The 21900-nt window shown below is 45.7% G+C and overlaps 1 long non-coding RNA gene across 1 annotated transcript; it reads left to right on the top strand.

Annotated features, from left to right (window-relative positions):
* Positions 1-1908: 1908 nt before the first annotated feature.
* Positions 1909-21260, top strand: LOC122466869. Its single transcript, XR_006292774.1, has 3 exons — positions 1909-2224; positions 3076-3196; positions 20235-21260. It is a non-coding gene; the product is annotated as an uncharacterized LOC122466869 (long non-coding RNA).
* The last annotated feature ends 640 nt before the right edge of the window (positions 21261-21900 follow it).

The raw sequence follows: 21900 nt of genomic DNA, 5'->3' as shown, positions 1-21900 counted from the left end.
AAGTGCCTAAATCATCTTTGAAAATAGGACTCATGCTTCTAAATTACTTAGGTGCTTTTGAAAATGTTATCCATAGGCTCTCTCTTTGGCCTTGTATGTGGTGAGAAATTCTTTTGTTCAGGTCTTTGGTGCCTTCTGGATTTGTATCTTACTCTATGGAATACAATTGGATTGAAATCAATTGGATTTTATAGAAATTATTCTAAAAACCTACAGAATTTAATAGAAAATGTTATTCTTTCTATACGTTTATAATCATGTATAGAATTCAGGGATATACAATCTTACAGGATTTTCTGTAAGAGTATCACAACATATAATTGCAGCTAAGCATACTTTTGTGTTTATAGTGTAGAATGGCCTATAAACAGCTGGAAGAAAAGCTCCTTTGTTTAGAACACATTCTCCTTCCCCAATCATCCAGGAAGACCTCTGACAAAATAGGGAAAACCAGATTTGACATTCCTGATATTTCTAAGTTAAAAATCAAGCAGGAATTTTAAAGGAGGCAAATTATTTCTCCCAGGCTTCCTTAAAGGAGGAAAAGCAATACAAAATCCATCCTCCCTGCCTCCTTTGCAAGTCATCTTTAAAGTTGTCAGAAGCCAAATTGCACCACTTTCATCACTGTTCATCTCAAAATAAGGCTGTCTTCAGGCTATTCAGAGTAATATAAATGTTTAGAATGCTTCCTTTTATAGCACTGCAAATTAGGGTAGGGTGAGTGGTCCTGTATGCCGTAAGTGCTTTAAATCACTGATACCATCAGTTTAGAATTGGTTGGGCTTTTACATAAATATAATTGAAGACTAGTTAAGTGGTTGACATTTGTAATTGATTTGTAACCAACTAGATTTCTGGACCCTGATTCTGATCTCTGGTGTAAATCAGGAGTATCTCTGAAAGTCAATGGAGTTGCATCCGAATAAAAATTAAAATAAATCTCTGTGCTCTTACTATCTTTTCATCTCATGAAGAAGCAGATAAGTGGAAGGTTATTAGAGCGCTGTCAGCATGTGTTCAGTGCTGATCAAATCAGAGATGGTAGAAAATTTTCGTACAATTTTGTGAACATTTTTATTCTGCTCAAAAATCCATTTTTCATTCAAAAAACATTTTTGGTCAACTTGTTTAGTTTTAATAAGAAAAACCCTTTTCTCCCTAACTTTCCCCCTTTTGTTCCTCTGCAATAAAAGGATGGGAGTTAAAAAGTGAGAGAAAATGTGTGTACGAGGGGTGGTGGCTCTCACTGGAACTTCTTGAAAAATTCATTTTGAATGTTTTTGCCAGAAAGTGAAATATTTAACACCCCACCCCCATTGTAGTTAGTTTAATTAATTAAATACATTTTATTTTGCAAAATACACTGTTTTTGACCATGCCTGTTTGCCTATGATCTGAGGTTTCCAGCTCATAGGCAAACAGGCGTATAATGGGCCAAACCCATCTGTGATGTAATACCATTAATTTCAGTGGTGTTACACCAGAGATGAATTTGGCCCAGTGAGTTTTTAACTGTGTCCCTGTTCATCCAGCCCTGTCTCTCCTCCTAAAAAAAATTATAATGCAAAAAGCAAGAGGGGGTATCCTGGGGTAATCTGCCCCTTGAGGGTGGTGGTGCCTAGGGTCAGCCCACCTCCATCACGTGGCATAGCCCTTTAAGATTCTGGGAGGTTTAATGTATGCAAAGACCTAGAAAATAAGATATACGGGAGGGTAAAAACAGTCCTGGCAATATGCACTGTTTGGGAGAAAGTCAGTTACTATTTCTTTAAGGGTCTGGGACCAGGAGTGTTGCAGAGTGGGTGGGACAAGGATCCCCTCTCCCCCAGCCAATTGGTGATGAGCTGGGAGAAGGGGAACTAGCATATATGCTGCCTCCTCCCTCATATCAGGGAAGCCTCTGGCAGGAGAAGATTTACTTGCTGAGTTTGATTGTGGAAGAGGGACCAGCTGAGGAAGAATCTGGTTAAACCCCTGCAGCTGGTTTAATTTACATCCCCGTTCAGGGAGGAGAGCTGGGGACTGCTGACTTAAGAGATACAAAGTTATGCCTTGCAGTATTGAGGAGAACTGGGAACTCCAGGGTTACAAAAGAGCAGCTGTATAAAATATAACCCTAGCTCTAGAAATGGGGCTCTGAGGGCCTCCTGAACAGGGTAAAGGAAGCTGTCCAGGACTCTCATATGGACCCAGAGTGGGGTGAACTAGGGCAACTAATGAAGTTAGTTGCATTCCATAGAAAGTATTTAAATTAGACTCCAGGAAAGGTTTGTGTGTGTTTTTAAACCAGTCTAGTTGGGGTAATTGATTGAAACAACCCAAGGGGGATGCTAAGGGTAGGGCCCCTGCTGGGCTACCAAGAAGGGCCCCAAGTGGGTATGCTGGAAGGCAGTGCCCCATTAAGGGATGGAAGATAGGGTCACCAGTAAACTTACTGGGACAAATTAATCTCTGGTGTAACTCCACTGAAGGAGAGGAAAGACCATACAATGGTTAGGGCGCTAGCATAGGATTTAGGAGACTTAGTTTCAAGTCCTTGCTCTGCCATGGGCTTCCTGGATGACTTTGGGCAAGTCACCTAGCCTCTCTGTGCTTCAGTTCCCCATCTGTGGAATTGGGATGTGAGGTAAAGACACTAAAAATAGCCAGGTGCTCAAGTATTATGGAGCCATGTGAGTAGCATATGTAGAAAAGTCAGTGTGTAACTGCTTCAATAACGTGTTGATACATTTATCTTAAGGCTCCTGTGTATGTTTATGTGGGAATATGAGAGATTATAGTCACAAATATATTATCTTAGCCGCATTTGGGTCTTACTGAGGATAAAGCAACTCAAAAGTCCTGTGTCTGGAAGATCCATTGAGAACTTTGAGAAGTTGTAGAATAACTTTAAACTTTGAAACTTCTGGAATTTACAAATCTCTTCAGAGCTGAAAGTTTCTAAGTATTGCTTTTTGGAATCTGTTTCTAGATAACAAAGTTTCTCCAAATCCAGGTTCAACAGGGAGAAAGAAAACTGACTCTGCACTTTATTATTATTTAAACTAGACTAAACTTTTTTTTTGTTTAAAGGCTGTTTCACAGTGCCATATGGGGCTATTGCTTTGTTATGAAAACTGTTGAAGATAAAGGCCAAGATGGTGGATTAGCTCCTGATCCAGAGAGGTGTGTTATAGAACTGTATGTGAGGGAAGTAAGTCATGGGGTTGCATTTCTTTCCCCTAAATTCCTTTGTGTCCTGAGCATGAAAGTTCACCTATTTCACTCAGGTTTAGGAGCCCAGAGATGCTGTTGCTTTCAGATCAGAGCTGATACAATGCATTACTCTGCGTTGCTGCTTCAGTGCCACGATTGATTTACACAAGTCAGGGTTCCCACCAGGGGAGAAAGCAATGCATATTTTTTCAGTGGAGAAAGTCAGAAATTGCTCATTCTCCTTTCTGGGTGTGCAAAGAGGACAGTAAAAAGGCAGACAGCAATAAAGCAATTTGGCACCACTGAAATGACCAGTTTGCATGGGCTGAGGATCTGACTCCCATATCTTTGTATTTACAATAAGGCTACATATGTCCCATTTCTCTTCTCCAGCAACTGCTATTCTGAATATTCTTTTAGGGTTTTAGCTTAGTAGTATGGTATTTTCAGTAACTATCTTTATGTCCCACTCAAAGGATCTCCACAGACTATTTCTGTCTTTGTTGTTTTCTTGGGTGTCTGCATCAAGTGGCCTAACAAAATATGCTGCAGTATGTCACATTCTCCCATACTTTCAGAGGTGTTCTTCCAACAGACCTGCCTTTCAGCTGCTAGCATACCCCAGGTGATGTGTTAGAAATTAGGGGGACTATTTCTGCCTTATAGCTATTCTGCAGACCATCTGTATCTGTAGAATTCAACAATATGTTGAAGATCAACTTTCTCTGTTGAGTGGGGGAAAACATACTGGTGTCTGTGTCAACTGGTGTATACCATAAGCTCAGCCAGCTAGTAAGTACAGAGCAAACAGGTGAAGTTGGTATTTCCTATTCAGTACAGTTTCACTTACCATTGGGTACTTTCCAGTCTCAGCAGCTCCGTCATGATGTAGTGAAAACTTGTCCTACCTCTGCACAGAGCTGTATGCAGAGTGAGCACAGGGCTCTCTTTCTGAATGCATCCTAGAGGGGTATGTACTGATACTCCCTGGTGCACTGTCTAGTGTGGTGCAAGGGTGATGAATGTAATGCTTGTGTGGTCTTGGGGTGTGTGTGTATGTGTTGCTTCTCAGATCCGTCACCCCCAAAACACTGAAACAACAGCTCAGCCCCTAGTAAGTAGAGATAGTAAGCACTGAACAATTGTTCACTGATTAAAAATAAAACCAAGAAGATCACATGGGAGTAAATCCTGCTTGCCTCCAGTTAGGCAATGGAACCAAGAAAGAGAGGATGTGGCTAATTTGCATTCTGAGCCACAGACCACTATGGGGATGAATTGATAAATGAGGATGCCCTCGGCTTAAAATCAGGCCAGTTGAATCATCTCGTTCCTTTTTTTTTTTTTTTTTTTCCCTCACTTCCTCTGCAGTCCGACTTTTATTTGCTGGTATCATCACGAAGCCCCAGCATTATAGTACTGCTTTAGATTAATAGTTGAAAATTCAGATGAGTGCTCTGAGATGGTGCAGAATGTTGGTTCTAGCTCTAACAGCTCTTCCAATCAAGTGGGAACTGAAGGGTGCGTTGTGTGGAAAGGCAGAACAATGATCCAAATAATAAGCCATCAGGACTAGGAATATCTGAGGTATGTCGCTGGAAGGCTAAGATTGCCAGTGGTGTATAGAATGAACTCACATTACTGGTGGCTCACAAGGAGACTGTTCCTTGATATGGTCAATGGTCCTTCAGAGCAGGTAAAAATCTTCAAGTTATTAGCAATTGCTAATGCCAACCCTTGTTTTGGACAAATTCCAAAGCAGGTAGGTTCTGCTTACTGATGTTATGCCTGCAGTTTAAACTACAAGATGTTTTCTATCCTTAGTCACAAATTATAACGTAACATTAACAGTTTAATCATGCACAGCACCAGGGCTGGATTTACACCTTGCGTGCCCCTAGGCACCCCGGTGGCTGGACAGCTGCGGGGACCCTGGCTCCGAGCTTGCCCCCCATGCCCACAGGGGTTCTGTGCTCCAGGATCCCCTGCCACCTGTGGCGACTTGGAGCCCCAGGGGGCCCTGCTGCCCAGGAGCTGCAGGGTCTGCCTGCGGTGGCCCAGAGCCCCCGAGATGGCCGTAACCTGCGGGGTACCCCAATACCTGTGGCAGCTCAGATCTCCAAACCACAGTGGGCAGCAGGGGTAACCCACCATTTTTTTTTTTTTTTTTTTTTTTTTTAACTTTTAGGTGCCCCGCCACACAGTCGCAGCACCACAACTGCCCCCTGCCCTGTCTGGGCCTTCCCCATTGCCCAGAGCCCCCACCACCACCTCCCCAGAGACCCCCTCTCCCGCACCCTGTCCCCTGGCTGCACTCACTGGCCCCACTGGGGACGTGACTGTGTCTGCCAAGCAGCACATGGGATCTTTATAGGGGAGAAGGCAGCACGCTGCATTTATTGAGAATACAACAGTTAGCATATGCTTTTCAATCACACACACACACACACACCCTGCCAGTCAATGTTTATAGTTACCATTCCAGAGTCTGGATCAATGTAGTGGCCAGCCAGATTGGTTGCAGAGGGGAGAAGGGCTCCGTCGGTCGCGATTCGATGCTCCTGGAGTGTGGCAAGACGAAAGTCCCATGGCCAAGCACCCTTTTTTGCTTATATTCTTATATTCTTTTTTGCTCTGTTAAGTCTATGGATTTGGCTGTGTCAGTTTGTGACTGGTTACTTCTTAATTTGTGCATCTTTTGATGTAAACATTCCAATACACCTCCGAGAGGGTCATCCTGTCCTGGTTCCGATGTAATCAATTGTCCTGTCTTTAGGGGTCCCAGCCTTCACCTCAGGTTGTCAGTCTGCCCTTCCTTCGTTATGGATGCACGTTGATGGTTCTTTGATGTCGTTGAGTCTCTTCACATGGCCAAGGAAGAAGTGGCTATAACAATTGCCTTCACACCTTATCTTTTCCTGATGCATACATTCCTCATTCACACAAAGAGTCTTTTACAGAGACCTTTGAGAATACAAATAGTGTCAGTTTATTTTGAATTTCCTTAACATAGACACAAGACAAGATCCTGTCTCTTACTTACTAAACCTTAAAACAAAGAAATTTATATTTAACTAGAGTGCCTAATTTGTAATACATGTAGAAAACTATAGTAGATATTATAACTTATCCTAAAACAAAAGGGTGACCATAATCAATCATAAGGATTGTTCTGGTCTGTCCCTGCCTTAACATCAGTACAGACACTGGTAGTCTGTCAGGATGAAATCAAATAATCCATTAATTCTCATAGTGCAATTATAAAATCCTGCTCCTACACCTGTTGGGGATTGCTCTGGCCCCTTGGGAGTAGCATGATCAGCCAGGCTGGAGCAGGAGTGGGGCTTGCCCAGGCCAGGCTCCCTCACGACCCACTTGCCTGGCAGAGCCCCCTGCATTGGGCTGCTGAGCTCTTTCCCTGCCACAGGGGGCTGCCTCACCTTCCCTGGTGGTAGGAGTGCTCCAGCAGGGCTGCATGGCACTGTCCTCTGCTGGGAGCTGCAAACTTTGAATTTTTAGGTGCCCCTAGAATGCCGGTGCCCCTAGGCACGTGCCTACTGTGCCCAATTAGAAATCCAAACCTGCACAGCACTATATTCCACACCAGTGCAGTATGGAAGTGGGAAGAGACCAGGTTTCAGGAAGGCTTTGTGGATAATGCAGAGTGCAAGTTGGGCCCAGGTTGCCAGTACACGAGACTTTAGCATGTACTGGTCACCCAGCATACCCAATAAAGATCTCTTGCCTGCGACTCTACCTGCCTGCTGAATCCCTTATTGCTCATGAAACACCCTGAAGCTGTGGGATGGTAGTAGTAGACAAAGGGATCTCTGTTTATTTTAGTTTAAGGGGTTGATCCAGCAAGGTGCTGAAGCACTGTCTATTTCTCCAAGCCCGCTGAAGTAAGTTGGAAGTCCTATTTGGGTCTTCCCATTGATTTCAGAGTGGGAGCTGTGTTAGTCTGTATCAGCAAAAAGAGCGAGGAGTACTTGTGGCACCTTAGAGTAACATTTATTTGAGCATAAGCTTTTGTGGGCTAAAGCCCACTTCATCAGATGCATGCAGTGGAAAATACAGTAGGAAGAGAGAGAGATATAACAGTCGGGGGAAAATTAGCATGAGGAAATAATTTTTAGTTTGTGTAATGAGTCATCCACTCCCAGTCTTTATTCAAGCTTAATTTAATGGTGTCCAGTTTGCAAATTAATTCCAATTCTACAGTTTCTCGTTGGAGTCAGTTTTTGAAGTTTTTGGTTTTTGAAGGTTTTTTTGTTGAAGAATTGCCACTTTTAGGTCTGTAATTGAGTGTCCAGGGAGGTTGAAGTGTTCTCCGACTGGTTTTTGAAAGTCCATACCAGACAGTCTCTACGCAAAAGAATAAATGGACACAAATCAGACATCAGGAATTATAACATTCAGAAACCAGTCCTCATGCTAATTTTTCCCTACTGTTACTCGCACCTTCTTGTCAGCTGTTTGAAATGGGCCATCCTGATTATTACTACAAAAGTTTTTTTTCTCCTGCTGATAATAGCCCACCTTAATCAATTAGTCTTGTTAGAGTTGGTACGGCAACACCCATTTTTTTTCATGTTCTCTGTATGTATATAATCTTCCTACTGCATTTTCCACTGTCTGCATCTAATGAAGTGGGCTTTAGCCCACAAAAGCTTATGCTCAAATAAATTTGTTAGTCTCTAAGGTACCACAAGTACTCCTTTTCTTTTTTCCATTGATTTCAGTGAGCCTTGTATTACTACTTATGGGAGTAGAAGAAACTCCCAAACTTTATGGGTTTAGACACTGAGGCCCGGATCCTGCAAGTACTTACATGCTTGCTTAACTTTACTGATGTGAATAGTTGTAATGAAATCAATGGGAGTACTCACTTGTTAAAACTAAGTAGGTGTATGTATATTTCCACGATCAGGGTGGTAAGACTAGAGGATACTCTGGCGTATAAGGTGCTGTGTAAATGTAAGATCACTTCTTATGCTATGACTTAGTAATACTAATTTAATACTTAATAGCACTTGCAAGAGAATCAAATTTTTAACCTTCCAAAGCATTTTGTGAAGGCCTTCTAGAGATCTGATTATAGTATGAGATACTGTAGTTGAGGATTATTTACTAATGAAGGAGCTGGGCAGTCTATACACAAAAGAAAAACAAACAAACAAAAAACCCCAAGCCTGTCTCCAAGTTTGCATTGAGAGTGAGGATTAAAATTAAACTTGACAAAGTTCATAGAGAACTCAGTCAAAGTTCAGAGCATCTTCACCCATATTTCCCTTTAGTGATTAAGTGAAGACACTAGCTTTCAGGCTTCTAGCTCCCTAGTCTTTGTCTTTGTCTTGGGTGGAGACCTACGTCGCGCACTCTCCTGACTGGAATATTCCCAAGATGAATAGTTCCCTGTATTCATTGCAGTGTTCCCACCAAAAGACAATCTGCCTAAGCAGACCTGCTTGCTTTGTCTCTTCAGAGACTGATAACTGCAACAACCACAGCTATCCGTTACCACACAGCACTTTCTATGCAAGCCTTTTTATTCTTAGGGTATGAGCATTACAGAGAAAACATTTTAAAAACAACAAAAGAACCTACACATACGCTAATGATCTTACCAGAGATTGCCCCCTTTCCCTAACTGTCTCCAACATGGGTTCTGGCAGGGGGTCCTTCAGAACCCCCCAAGGGCATCTCTCTTGTCACAAGTTCATAAAAGCCTGAGCTCAGAACTATCATCCTCATGAACCATTTAGCTCAGCCTTTGTACGGTGGGAGTCTTTGATCTGAAGTTTTCAGGAGCTGGTAATTAGGAGACCGTGGGTCTCTTCCCAGGGTGTAGCTTCAAAAGGTTGGCTTTGGAGGAGAGAATTACTAGGAAATCCATTTCAGACATGTTGTCCGCAAAAGTTCTTTGATGTTCCTAATGTTCTCTTGGAGACTGACTAATGCAGTCTCTGGAGGAAGTTACACACACTTCCACAAAAAACACATACACTACTGCATTTTTATACAATCGACCCCAAAGAGATTAAACTTAATTCAGTAACTTTAATTCTGTAAGGTTTGTACAGGATATTGTCAATCTGGCACACACTCTGTTCTGATAACCTAGGCAAAAGTCCAGGACCATCCCAAAGAATAATGCCATGACTTCTAGGGTTTAATGGTCTAGAGAAGGAAAAGTGAATGGAGTCCAGTTTATATAATATGTATTGACCCACTTTTATATGTGGCTTTGTCATAAATATAAAGGGAAGGGTAACCCCTTTAAAATCCCTCCTGGCCAGAGGAAAAAAATCCTCTCACCTAGATAAAAGGTTAGAAGCATTCTCCTTCCCTTTGCCACACACAAGTTCAGGAATCTTTTCCTTCTTGCTACAGGTTTCCACACCTTCAGTCGGTAACACAATCAAATCACTTTCATGCTCTCCTTGTGCCCTGGCTAGTGAGCTGTAGCTCACGAAAGCTTATGCTCAAATAAATTGGTTAGTCTCTAAGGTGCCACAAGTACTCCTTTTCTTTTTGCGAATACAGACTAACACGGCTGTTACTCTGAAACCTGATTAGACAGAGTTGCTACACCCTTTCCCAGCCACACACTAGCAACAGGCAAAATACAAGCACCAGAATTGTCTGGGCACTGGGATTTTACATGGTCGCCTCCAGTGAGTGTCTTAGTTACAGGGCCATTCTCCCTAGCAGACACAAACTTAGGACCATTCCCTTCCTGGGCTTTAGCTGAATCCAGAACCAACTCTGAGACAACTGCACTATTCTCAACTATCACAGGCTCAAAGGCCCCTTCTGTCTGCTCCACAGACAAAGAAGAGCCGGAGACACTTTCTCCTTTCCCAGACACACAGCTTGGGATCTCATTCCCCTAGTCCCAGCACACAGGGCTGTTCACAGACAACAGCTTGGAGACCGGGGTAGCTCCCTCCATAGGCAAGTCAATACCCCTGACAGACACAGGCACATTTCCTTCACTGTCACAATTCTCCACCCAGCTAACAGGTAAGGTATAGGGACACTCATCTTCCACTATCCTCGCCTTCCCACACTGCTGACTAGACAAAGCCATCAGCTCACAAGGCTGCCTAGGCTCATCCAGAGGAGACTTCCCCAGAGTCCTGCCTGGCTTCATAGGGAGCAGTTCCAGAGCATCGCCCAGGGACTCCGTGACAACTGGTGGCAGTGGTGGGATGTACTGCACCCCGCAGATGGTGCTTCCTGCAGTAAGTGACTGTGGAGCTGTAAAACAAAGGGGGATTGACGAGGACCAGGCATGCTGAAGGCTCAGAGAGGAGCAGTTTCAGGGGGCGGTTAACCCCTGGGAGTGTGTGACCAGCGAGAAGGACTGTGCAGTAATGGGGTCCCCCTGGGGACTGCGGTGAGCAGTCTCAGGGGCAGAGGAGCCTGCGGCTCGACCCTGGCAAAGAGGTGGTGACCTCGAGAAGGGCTGGCACACTAGGGGTTCTCCCTGGAAACCGTAGGGAGCTGAGAGCACACAGGCCTGTGAGTCCACAACAACTTGGGAACAGCGGAGTGATGGCCTGTCACCATCTCCTTAAGAAGGACATTGTAACCCTGTGCAAAAAGAGAGGGTTGCACATTGGAAAGTTCACCAAAGCACAGTTAATCGTGCAGCTGGAGGAGGATGACCACCCTAAGGAACAGATTTCTGACCCAAATGGGGCTATAGCAGGATCTGGGAGCAGCTGGAGTGGTAGCCAGGCATCCCCAAGACTCCTGTCCCCGACCAGACGGGGGTCTTCACGATCGGGTTCCCCATTGGGGGATTGGAGACGGACTGGATTGGAGCTAAGTCCGAGAGAGCAAGAGGACTGTGAGAGACAGCGAGAGTCCAAGAAAGAGCTGCAGAAGCAGCAGCAGCATGAACTGGCGATGGTGGAGCGGAGAGGCATAGGGGACCTCCCGGGGTGAGTGGGGATAGGCCCCGGGGTGCCAGTTCCACAGGGAACCTCGAGACTAAATTGCTGCCCCTCATTAAGGAGGGGCGGGATGTGGATGCCCACCTCACTGCCTTTGAGCAGGCTGGCGATTTGAACCAGGGGGACCCTGCGGAAAAGCCCCAGTGTCTAGCTCCCTTGCTGGGTCCCAAGGCCATAGACTCCATCAGCCAGATGGGTGGGGAGGTGGACAGGCTCCCACTCCTGACCCCAACCTATACGTCTGTGTGGAGTTTCCTGGGGCCAGGCCCCTTGGACCTCCAGTGGGAGCGGAAGGTGATGGTCAATGGGGAGACATTCCTGGGGTGGCGAGATCCTGGGACAGAGAGAACGGTTGTCAGGCCTTGGGTGGTGCAGCCTCAGATGCTGAGGGGCTGTGTGAGGGTCCCAGGGATGAAGCCCCTCACCCTCCCTATGGCCCAGATCCCTGTGCAAACCCAGGAGGGGTGGGGCTGGCTGGTCATTGGGGTTCTTGAGGATACCAGCTGCGAGACCCTGTTGTGGGGTGACTGTGTCTCTTTGGGACAGGATCCAGGCCCTGCTTCTGTAACTGCCAAGGGTTTGAATTTGAATCCAGGGAACCAATCGATGGAGAGGGAAATGGTCAGTGAAAATGCAGATGACCTGGCTGGCAGCAGGGAGGAGCTACTAGGCTCAGGATACCTGCCTGCCTGTAACCAGACCCCTGGGGCTGGGTGGGACAGAGAGATGCACCCCGCCCCCTTGCACACTGGAGAGGGGGCTCATGCTGGCTCTGATGCAGTGAAGAAAGCAGCGAGCTCGCTGCCTACCCCCATGGGGACAGCAAGGGCAGCGCTGAGCACAGTGGGAGCTGAGACCCCAGCTGAGGGGGGGAGACACAGGCAAAGCAGGGTATCTGTTGGGAGTGGCAAGGTGCTTGGTAAGGAAAGTCTGGATGAGCCTAGGCAGCCTTGTGAGCTGATGGCTTTGTCTAGTCAGCAGTGTGGGAAGGCGAGGATAGTGAAAGAGGAGTGTCCCTATACCTTACCTGTTAGCTGGGTGGAGAATTGTGACAGCGAAGGAAATGTGCCTGTGTCTGTCAGGGGTATTGACTTGCCTATGGAGGGAGCTACCCCGGTCTCCAAGCAGTTGTCTGTGAACAGCCCTGTGTGCTGGGACCAGGGGAATGAGATCCCAAGCTGTGTGTCTGGGAAAGGAGAAAGTGTCTCCGGCTCGTCTTTGTCTGTGGAGCAGACAGAAGGGGCCTTTGAGCCTGTGATGGTTGAGAATAGTGCAGTTGTCTCAGAGTTGGTTCTGGATTCAGCTAAAGCCCAGGAAGGGAATGGTCCTAAGTTTGTGTCTGCTAGGGAGAATGGCCCTGTAACTAAGACACTAACTGGATGCGACCATGTAAAATCCCAGTGCCCAGACAATTCTGATGCTTGTATTTTGCCTGTTGCTAGTGTGTGGCTGGGAAAGGGTGTAGCAACTCTGTCTAATCAGGGTGAGATCCGAGCCAGGGCAAAAGGAGAGCATGAAGGTGATTTGATTGTGTTCCCGACTGAGGGTGTGGAAACCTGTAGCAAGAAGGAAGAGATTCCTGAACTTGTATGTGGCCAAGGGAAGGAGAATGCTTCTAACCTTTTATCTAGGTGAGAGGATTTTTTTCCTCTGGCCAGGAGGGATTTTAAAGGGGTTTACCCTTCCCTTTATATTTATTACAGGCTTAAATTGGGTTAATGACACTCGGGTAATAGTCTAAATTCCTATGGAAATAGGTAACCTTGCTGTTTTTGTTCCACAGAATTTATAAAAAGCAAAACAAACTATTGGGTTCTTCAGTTAATGAAAACTACAAAAAAATCTCTGTTTGCAGAGGGGAGGTGGAATGAGGAGCCAATTGTATTCTACATGCTTATTTTAAAAGACGGCGGCACATCGCACTTGCTTTCACCCAGATGAAGGAGTCAGTTCTGCTGTGAAAGAGATCCTGAAAGTTCCCTTATACTAAGGAAGAAACCATGTAGAAAATGTGCTCCTGTAATCTTTATCTTGAGTAGAATGTCAGTTGTGGACTGTAATTAAGCTGGGATTTCATCCTCTTAATGAAGGATGTAAATGGCTCAGCAGCAGTATGTCAATTTTACATCAAAAAGTGAATTTGGTAAAATGATATTTCCTTAACAATTGGCCTGTGGATAGTTTTAATTTCTAAATCAAGTTCCCCAGAGCATTGTACTTCCTAATAGAACTCAGCAAGTTGGCAAGGATTGGAGTGCAGGAAGAGTATGGTATCTCATGTAAATTCTGCCAACAAATGTGTTCTGCATTACTTTCGGGAAAGCGAAGTCATTAAGGCTAAGGGAAGTCACTACATAAAGAAATAATTATACTTAATATCTGAAGGCACTGGGGTGTGGCCAGGGACCTGAGTGGATAACAAACAGTAATATGGAGCCTTTCACATCTTGCTTACTAGTCCATATCCAATCTAGATCAGTAGAGCCTCTACTCTGTGGTACATGTGCAGTACCCTCCCAGAGCTAGTCGGCAAGGCCACTAACCTCTTTGTTCAAATCTCTCCTTACGGACCACTTCTGTTGTCATTTTTTGTAAGCATCAATCCAAAATGGTACTTGCATTTATCTTATTGATATTTAATTTTAATTTTAAAAATGTTCAGCATTATCCCTTGCTAAGTAGCTGCATAGGGCCAGATTCTCAAATGATGGTATGACTTCAACTGAGCTTTGCTGACTTATGCGCCGTGATTTTCTAGCCCCTTACTTGATTGATCTTGCCCCATTATTCTTCCACCAACCCTCCTCCCATTTGTTGTGTGAAATTGAATAGTAAATTCCTTAGGACAAGGGGCACTGTTGTATTCTCTATGATAAGGTGATTAACGTGGTTGGGTGCAGAAAGCTAAATGATGATGATAAAATAGAGAGGAATGTTGTTGGCATCTGACAGCTGTTTGATGGCTTAAATGAAACAAGTTGGTGACTCAGTCCAGTTCCTACTGAACATGTGTTGTCACTGTCCTATTAAAAACCACCACAGTTGTTACTTGGCCAAGAACTAAATACGTAGTACATGTGGGCCTTGGCTTGTTTCTCTAAAACTTCCCCATTGTTGCCACCAGCTCAGCCCTGCTGTTGGTAGTAATGATGGGAATGCTAGTGTAGACAAGATCTGAGCTTGATCATCTCAGCACTGTCATGCTGGCATATAGGGTTAGACCTGGTGCTTATAATGATAAGGAAGGGGGTCAGCAGGCACCTTGTCCATAGGAGCATACCCCCACCAGTGGTAGTGACAGCAGGGAAACCTTTGGGATAAAAAGTCTAACGTAGACTCCAAGGCTGAACTCCTCCCAGAGGTGGTGCCTTCTGGGTCAGGGCTGAAGTCAGTGGTGGATTTAGAGTTAGTGGGGCCCTGTGCGCAGCTTCATTTTTATGACCCCCGTTCCCCTTGGGACCCAGCCAAGAAAAAGAACATGTTCTCATTTCTTCCCCCCTCCCCTTCCCCCTTTTTTCTTCCTCCTCCTCCTATATTATAAGTAATAGGAAGTAAATGAAAATAAAGTGAAGTACCTTGATTGGGGCAGGGGGTTGGGGTGCGGGAGGGGGTGCAGAGGTTGGGCTCTGGGAGGGAGTTTCGGTGCAGGTTCTGGGCTGGGGCAGTGGGGTGGGGTATGGGAGGGATCAGGGGGGCAATGCTTACCTTGGGTGGTGCGGCTCCCAATGCAAACAGCACACCCCTCTGGCACCAGCTCCTAGGCACGGGAGGGGAGAAGGGGGGGGGGTCTCAGCATGCTGCTGCCCACAGGCTCTGCCCTGCAGCTCCCATTGGCTGCAGTTCCTAGCCAATGGGAGCTGCAGAGTCGGCGCTTGGGGCGGGGGGCAACGTGCGGAGACACTCCCCCCGCCCTGCCCCAGGGGCCACAGGGACATGCTGGCTGCTTCTGGAAGTGGCTCGGAGGGAGGGAGGCAACGTGGGCAGGGAGCCGCCTTAGCCCTGCTGTGCTGCTGGTGGTATGTCTCTGCGCGCCCCTTGGGGGGCAGCAGGTCTCCGTGCACTGCCTGGGGTGGGGGCAGTGCACAGAGCTGCCTCCCCCACACCAGGGGCACGCAGAGATGTGCCAGCAGCTGGCCGCTTCTGGGAGTGGCGTGGGGCCACCAGCCGTGGCAAGCAGGCAACCTGCCTGCCTGAGCCCCGCTGCACCGCTGGCCAGGACTTGGGGGCAGGTTATCTGAGATTTGTCCTGCATTTTGGGGGGGGGGCCCCTGTCATTGGTTTGTTTCGTGGTAAATCTGCCTCTGGGTGAAGCACATGCAAGGGATGAGCTAGTGGTCCCTGCCAGTGCTGTACCTCTTATGGATAAACTGGGGACTTGAGTTTCTCTTGCTGCTGTTGTGGCATTCTTCTTAAGCACTAGTCTCACTTTAAGCAGGTGATCTGAATGAATACAAATTCTTCAAGCTCCCGTTTCTGAAGGCCATGATATATGCAAGGTAAGCTGCCGTGAATCATTTACTTTTGTGCTGACTTGTTTTAAATAGGAGGATCTGAAGCTTGTGTAAATGTTTGAACATACATTCTTTTTGAATTATTCAGTATATTCTGCCTGCTTCTATGGTTAGTTAAAACAGAGGGCATGAGCTTTCATCCTAGGGAAGGGATGAGTTCTAGCAAGGGAGACAACTGAAAACCACCTGAACATTTTTGTCTTTCTAGAAATGCTGTAAGTTTGATAGATTGTAATTGATGGGCTCCCTTAGTGGTGCTGACAAGCAGCTACAAAACAGAGGGATCATAACAAGCTTGTCTTAATGCAAGGAGACTGCTGTGTGTACACGGTGAAGAACTGACACATCCCAAGCTAATTTTCCTCAAGAGGGTACATTTTGTAGACTAAAAGATGCAGCCAGTCATCACAAATACAAAATGTATTTCCCTGCTAAGAATATCAACAGGCGGGGTAGCTACCTAATAAAGAAGTCCACAATCTTTGGAGACTGGGTGTTGAAAAAGTATGGGGACTCTACAAATCAAACTGAGCACTAGAGTGTGGCCTTGTGGAATAAGCCTGGGCCTAGAAGCACAACACTTCTGAGTGCTAACTTTACTCTGACCCTCTGTCATAAATATAAAGGGAAGGGTAGACACCTTTTAAATCCCTCCTGGCCAGAGGAAAAATCCTTTCACCTGTAAAGGGTTAAGAAGCTAGGATAACCTTGCTGTCACCTGACCAAAATGACCAATGAGGAGACAAGATACTTTAAAAAGCTGGGGGGGGGGAAACAAAGCCCCTCTCTCTCTGTCTGCGTGATGCTTTTGCTGGGAACAGAACAGGAATGGAGTCTTAGAACTTAGTAAGTAATCTAGCTAGAGATGCATTAGATTCTGTTTTCTTTAAATGGCTGAGAAAATAAGCTGTGCTAAATGGAATGTAGATTTTTGTTTTTGTGTCTTTTGTAACTTAAGGTTTTGCCTAGAGGGATTCTCTATGTTTTGAATCTGATTACCCTGTAAGGTATTTACCATCCTGATTTTATAGAGGTGATTCTTTTACTTCTATTAAAATTCTTCTTTTAAGAATCTGATTGCTTTTTCATTGTTCTTAAGATCCAAGGGTTTGGGTCTGTGTTCACCTATGCAAATTGGTGAGGATTTTTATCAAACCTTCCCCAGGAAAGGGGGTGTAAGGTTTGGGAGGATTTTGGAGGGAAAGATGTTTCCAAACGGACTCTTTCCCAGTTATATATCTGTTAGACATTTGGTGGTGGCAGCGATAAAGTCCAAGGGCAAAAGGTAAAATAGTTTGTACCTTGTGGAAGTTTTAACCTAAGCTGGTAAAAGTAAGCTTAGGAGGTTTTCATGCAGGTCCCCACATCTGTACCCTAGAGTTCAGAGTGGGGAAGGAACCTTGACACCCTCACTCTAGGTATCCTCTTCAGCAAGTCACTTAGGATTCTGTGCTTACATATATCTTATTTTTTACAATCTGTTGGGTAATGCATTTGGGTGGGGAGGAGCAGGAGATCTGGATTCTAGTCCCAGCTCTGTCTGTGACTCTGTCTGTGGGTCAAGCTGCTTAACGTTTCTGCCTCCATTTTCCCATCTGTCAAATGGGGATAGTGATACCTTAATTACCTTGTAAGTACTTCAATATCTGTGGATGAAATGTGCTATGTAAGTGCATGTTAACGTTTCAAACAGAATTTAAAAACTGGGGAGACACAATGAAAGGGTGAGACGTGGCACATGCAGAGCGCGGTAGGTGTATTGTGGCGTGACTTCTAATAGCATTGACAGTGCTCCCCGTTTTGCCAAGGATACCACATAAAGTTCATTCTTCTGTCAATAGAGTGTTTCCTCATTCTTTTTTATAGTTGCGGGGAGGGAGTGGCTTTGGTTTTTACAAACACAATCTTGGCAGTGTTTATAATATGCTGCTTTAGAGCTTTGAGTCTAAAAACCAAAACACAATTCAAAGAGAGTTAAAAATAGATCTTTGAACAAAATCCTGAGTGGTGCATATAGCTTGGGTAAGTGCAAAGTGCAGGGATCAATGCTGGGTAGCTGAGCTTAGGTGCGGCAGGAGTTTAGGGGAAAAATCCTACCTCTTAGGCTGTGGCATGCTCCATGAATGCTTTGCTAGCTCAAAGGCTGAAATAGGACTCTGCACCCCAATGTATCTTCCCCACATGTGGAGGAGGGCCAGGGCATTGAGGCAATGGCACATCCTCTAGCCCAGTGGTCTCCAACCATTTTATGCACAAGATCACTTTGAATTTAAGATCAACCCAGGATCTACCCTGCCTCTTCCCTGAGGACCCCACCCCCCCACACTCTATTCTCCCCTCCCTCTGTCGCTCGCTCTCCCCAACCCGCACTCACTCTCACCAGGCTGGGGCAGGCGGTTGGGATGTGGGGTGGTGGTGTAGAGTCTGGGGTGGGGCTGAGGGGTTTGGAGTGTGAGAGGGGGGCTCCAGGCTGAGCCTGGGGCAGGGGGTTGGGGTGCAGGAGTGTGGGGTGCAGGCTGTGAGATGGAGTTTGGTGCAGGAGGGGGCTCCAGGCTGGGGCAGGGGGTTGAGAGCTGCGGGGATGGGGTGGGGGCAGCATGCAGAGCTGCCTCCCCCAGGGGCCGCAGAGACTTGCCAGCCGCTTCTGGGAGTAGCATGGGGCAGTAGCAGGCAACCTGTCTGAGTCCCGCTGTGCCGCTGGACTTGTAGCGGCCCAGAGATTGCGATGAACTGGCAGAGGCTCCAGGATCAACCAGTCAATCATGATTGATGGGTTGGTGACCACTGTTCTATCCCTTTCTACCCCTATGCACTGTCCTAATGACAGCCACATTCAGCAATAATACCATTAACTCCTCCCTGCTTTCCTTAGTTCCTTGTATACTGGAACTGGACCTTTATCAATACCAAAAGGACCATGGACCAACTTTATGCATCTGAAAATATTAGGTGAAATCCTGGTCCCATTGAAGTCAATGGGAGTTTTGCCACTGAATTAAATGGACTAGAATTCTACCCCGCCCAGAGTATGAAAAGGAGAGTAAGAGTCTGATCCAAAGCCCATTCAAGTCAATAAGAGTCTTTCTATTGGCTTCAATGGTGTTTGAAGCAGGCCTAGTATCAATTATTCCTCTTCTATAATGTATTGAGAGCATAATGTTATTGACTTGTAAATTTAACAATCCTTTGGTAACATTAAACCCCCACCAGGGACCAGGATTTCACCTAATAATGTAAAATCTATTTCTGAGTTTTAAAGGTCAGTGCTAACAAACAGTAAATATTCTATCACAATAACCAGAAATGGGCCAGGTGGCACATGACAGAAATGGCTCCTTCTGAAAGGGTAATTATGCAAATTAACCAATTGGAAGAGGAGTTCTCAACCTGGGCCTCATGGTTCTGAGCAGGTATAATGGGGAGGCGTGTCCCAGCTGTGGGGTGAGGGTAGAGGGGTGTCTTGGTAGGGAAAAAGGAGGCCCTAGTGGGGAAAGGGCTGAGAATCACTGGAGTAGAGCAACATGGAAAATGCGTCTGGACCTACAGCCAAACTGTGTGTCAGAAAGGCATGATTTTAACTTTAGATCAGGATCACAATGAGGTAAATAACCAGAATATTGGAGGTGCTGGAGGGCTTGTTTCTACATGGAAAACAAAGCGACATATCAGTGTGCATGTGGTGGTTTTTTTGTTTTTTTGCTAACTGTGGCACATAGGAGGAAGGAAGTGTTTCTCTCCCTCTCCCCCCAAAAAACTTTTTTCTTGTGGTGTTTGTGTTTGGCAATATATACAGCAGTATAGATTTATTAAAATACTGTCATCTGGTATGGGATCAATATTAAGATATGGGAGGAGGAGAATTTCTGAAGGCTAGTTCTTTTGAGCTAGAAGGAATACAGCTGATCTGTTCGTTCTGACATTGCAAAGGGTTTTCAGGCCCATATAACACTCTCAGTTCCTGCCCTGCCTTGGTAGCCTCCGCTCTGTCTAAACAGGAAATGAGAACCTGTGTCTGTGGAGGTGCCCCCACAGCCTCTGAGTTTAAACAGGCAGTTTTGCTGTGTCTTCATCCATACGTGAAATATGCAACACAACGTATCCTGAAGCTTTGATGACTAATTGTAGTTAGCTGGGTGTGATTGTAATAAAATGGATGCTTAAGCAGCGTTAGGGAAGTCCTTATCTGAGGCCTGATCTGAAGCTCATTGAAGTCTATGGGAGTCTTGTTTCCCCCCCCCCCCCCCCCCCCCCGAGCTTGCTAACTTGGCTGGGGGGGGAAGGCGCTGGGAGGTAGGCGGAGGAGTGGGGATGAGGGGTGCTCGGGGGAGGGGGGGAGGTGCAAGGGGAGCTTGGCTGCTGGTGGGTGCAAAGCATCCACTAATTTTTTCCCTGTATGTGCTCTAGCCCCGGAGCACCCACAGAGTCGGCGCCTGTGGTAACAGGCTATGGGCATTCAGCCTATTTACCCTGCTGGGGAAGGTAATCTTTTTAGAAGTCCCCTTCAATGCTTAGTGTGATTGTCTAAAATAACTCTGGACAGCAAAACTCTTCCTTATTGCAGAGACTTAGAATGCATGGCTGCATTTCCAACCTCAAAGGCCCTGCACGATCATGAGCGTTCCTTTGACCAAGGAAACTGGATGCATCTTCCACAAATATCTGTCAGCTCCCAAAATGGCCTCAGAAATAGCTGAAGAGAAATATAAGATGCTCCCATCTCACAGGGGCTAAAGGGGCTGTTTTCTCAGCACCCCATCTTGTGCTAGCCTAATTTGGTAACAAAGGACTAATCCCATCTATGGTGACCCATTGATTGTTGGACTTGGAGGACTGTAATACAATATTTCTTTAAATAACACTTTGTATTTTTACATAGGATGCTTACACACACACAAATATCAAATCACTTCTACATCTACACTCACCTAGAAAAGGAAAGTTGACAGTTAATCTACTTACTTATTTATCTCTACTTAGAATGTAAACTCTTTGGGGGAGCAATGCTCTCTTTATTCTATGCCTGTACAACACCTAGCATGATGGGGTCCCAGTGCCTGAGGGGTGCTCCTAAGGTGTTACTTTAACAGTACTACACCACCACAACCTCCTTTAAGCCATGAAAACCAGCTAGCTGTTCAATAATAGCTATGTAGCATTAAGATAAATACAGACTCAAGTATGTCCAGCACCAGAGCTGTGGTGGTGCCTGTCTATATTAAAGGATTAGAGAAGTAAAACAAAGCAGGAATTGCCATACTGGGTAAGAGCAGGGGTCCATCTAACCCACTGTCCTGTCTCAAACAATGGACAGTATCCAGTGCTTTGGAGGAAGGTGCAGGACACTTTACCTATATGGAAATATCTTCTTACCCCCCGTCTGAGGTAGCAATAGCCGTACAGAGAACAAAGGGAGATCACTGCTGATTGATCACCTGTGCAATGAAACCTTCACCGTAACGAGAAGGGAGCTGCGTCACATGTGTATACTTCCTTAGGAAGTATGCAGAGCTGGGAATGGACACCATGTTGACACCACGGGGGGAGGGATAGCTCAGTGGTTTGAGCATTGGCCTGCTAAACCCAGCATTGTGAGTTCAATCCTTGAGGAGGACCATTTAGGGATCGGGGCAAAAATTGGGGATTGGTCCTGCTTTGAGCAGGGGGTTGGACTAGATGACCTCCTGAGGTCCCTTCCAACCCTGAAATTCTATGATTCTATGATATGCAGGTGTCTGTTGCGGTTACTTTGAAACTTCGCCACTTCCAAAAGAGAACTGATCCAACGGCCCCCTCTGGTGTTAATTTTCCAGTACTGCAGCTTCATATCTAGAACAACATTTGGACAGGACAGAGGCTCCACACAATAGTCTTTGCTGGGTAAACCACCAAAAGATGGAGTATTGAAAATCTCAGCTTTAAAAAAGCCCAAACATATTTTAAAGTTAATGCTCATAAAAATAAGAAACTCTGGCTTCAATCAGGAACAGATACTCTACCACCTTCTCTCCAGTTCCTTTATAGTCCTTTTATCAAATCACCTAGTTGGGTGGAGTCTTTCAGTCTTAATCTCATTACATTTTGGAGAGGCAAGTATGAAATAGTGGATTGAGCATGAGATGGGGGCCAGGAGCTCCTGAGTCCTAACCCTAGCTTTGCCACCAGTTTGACAGGGGGCTTAGTGCACACTCCTGTAGCTCTATGGTCTAGCTCCCAATCTGAAATGAGGA

Source organism: Chelonia mydas, chromosome 8 (assembly GCF_015237465.2).
Source record: "Chelonia mydas isolate rCheMyd1 chromosome 8, rCheMyd1.pri.v2, whole genome shotgun sequence".
In the NCBI taxonomy this organism is placed as follows: Eukaryota; Metazoa; Chordata; order Testudines; family Cheloniidae; genus Chelonia; species Chelonia mydas.
The sequence above is the reverse complement of the archived record's forward strand: the minus strand, read 5'-3'. Positions and strand labels throughout refer to the sequence as shown.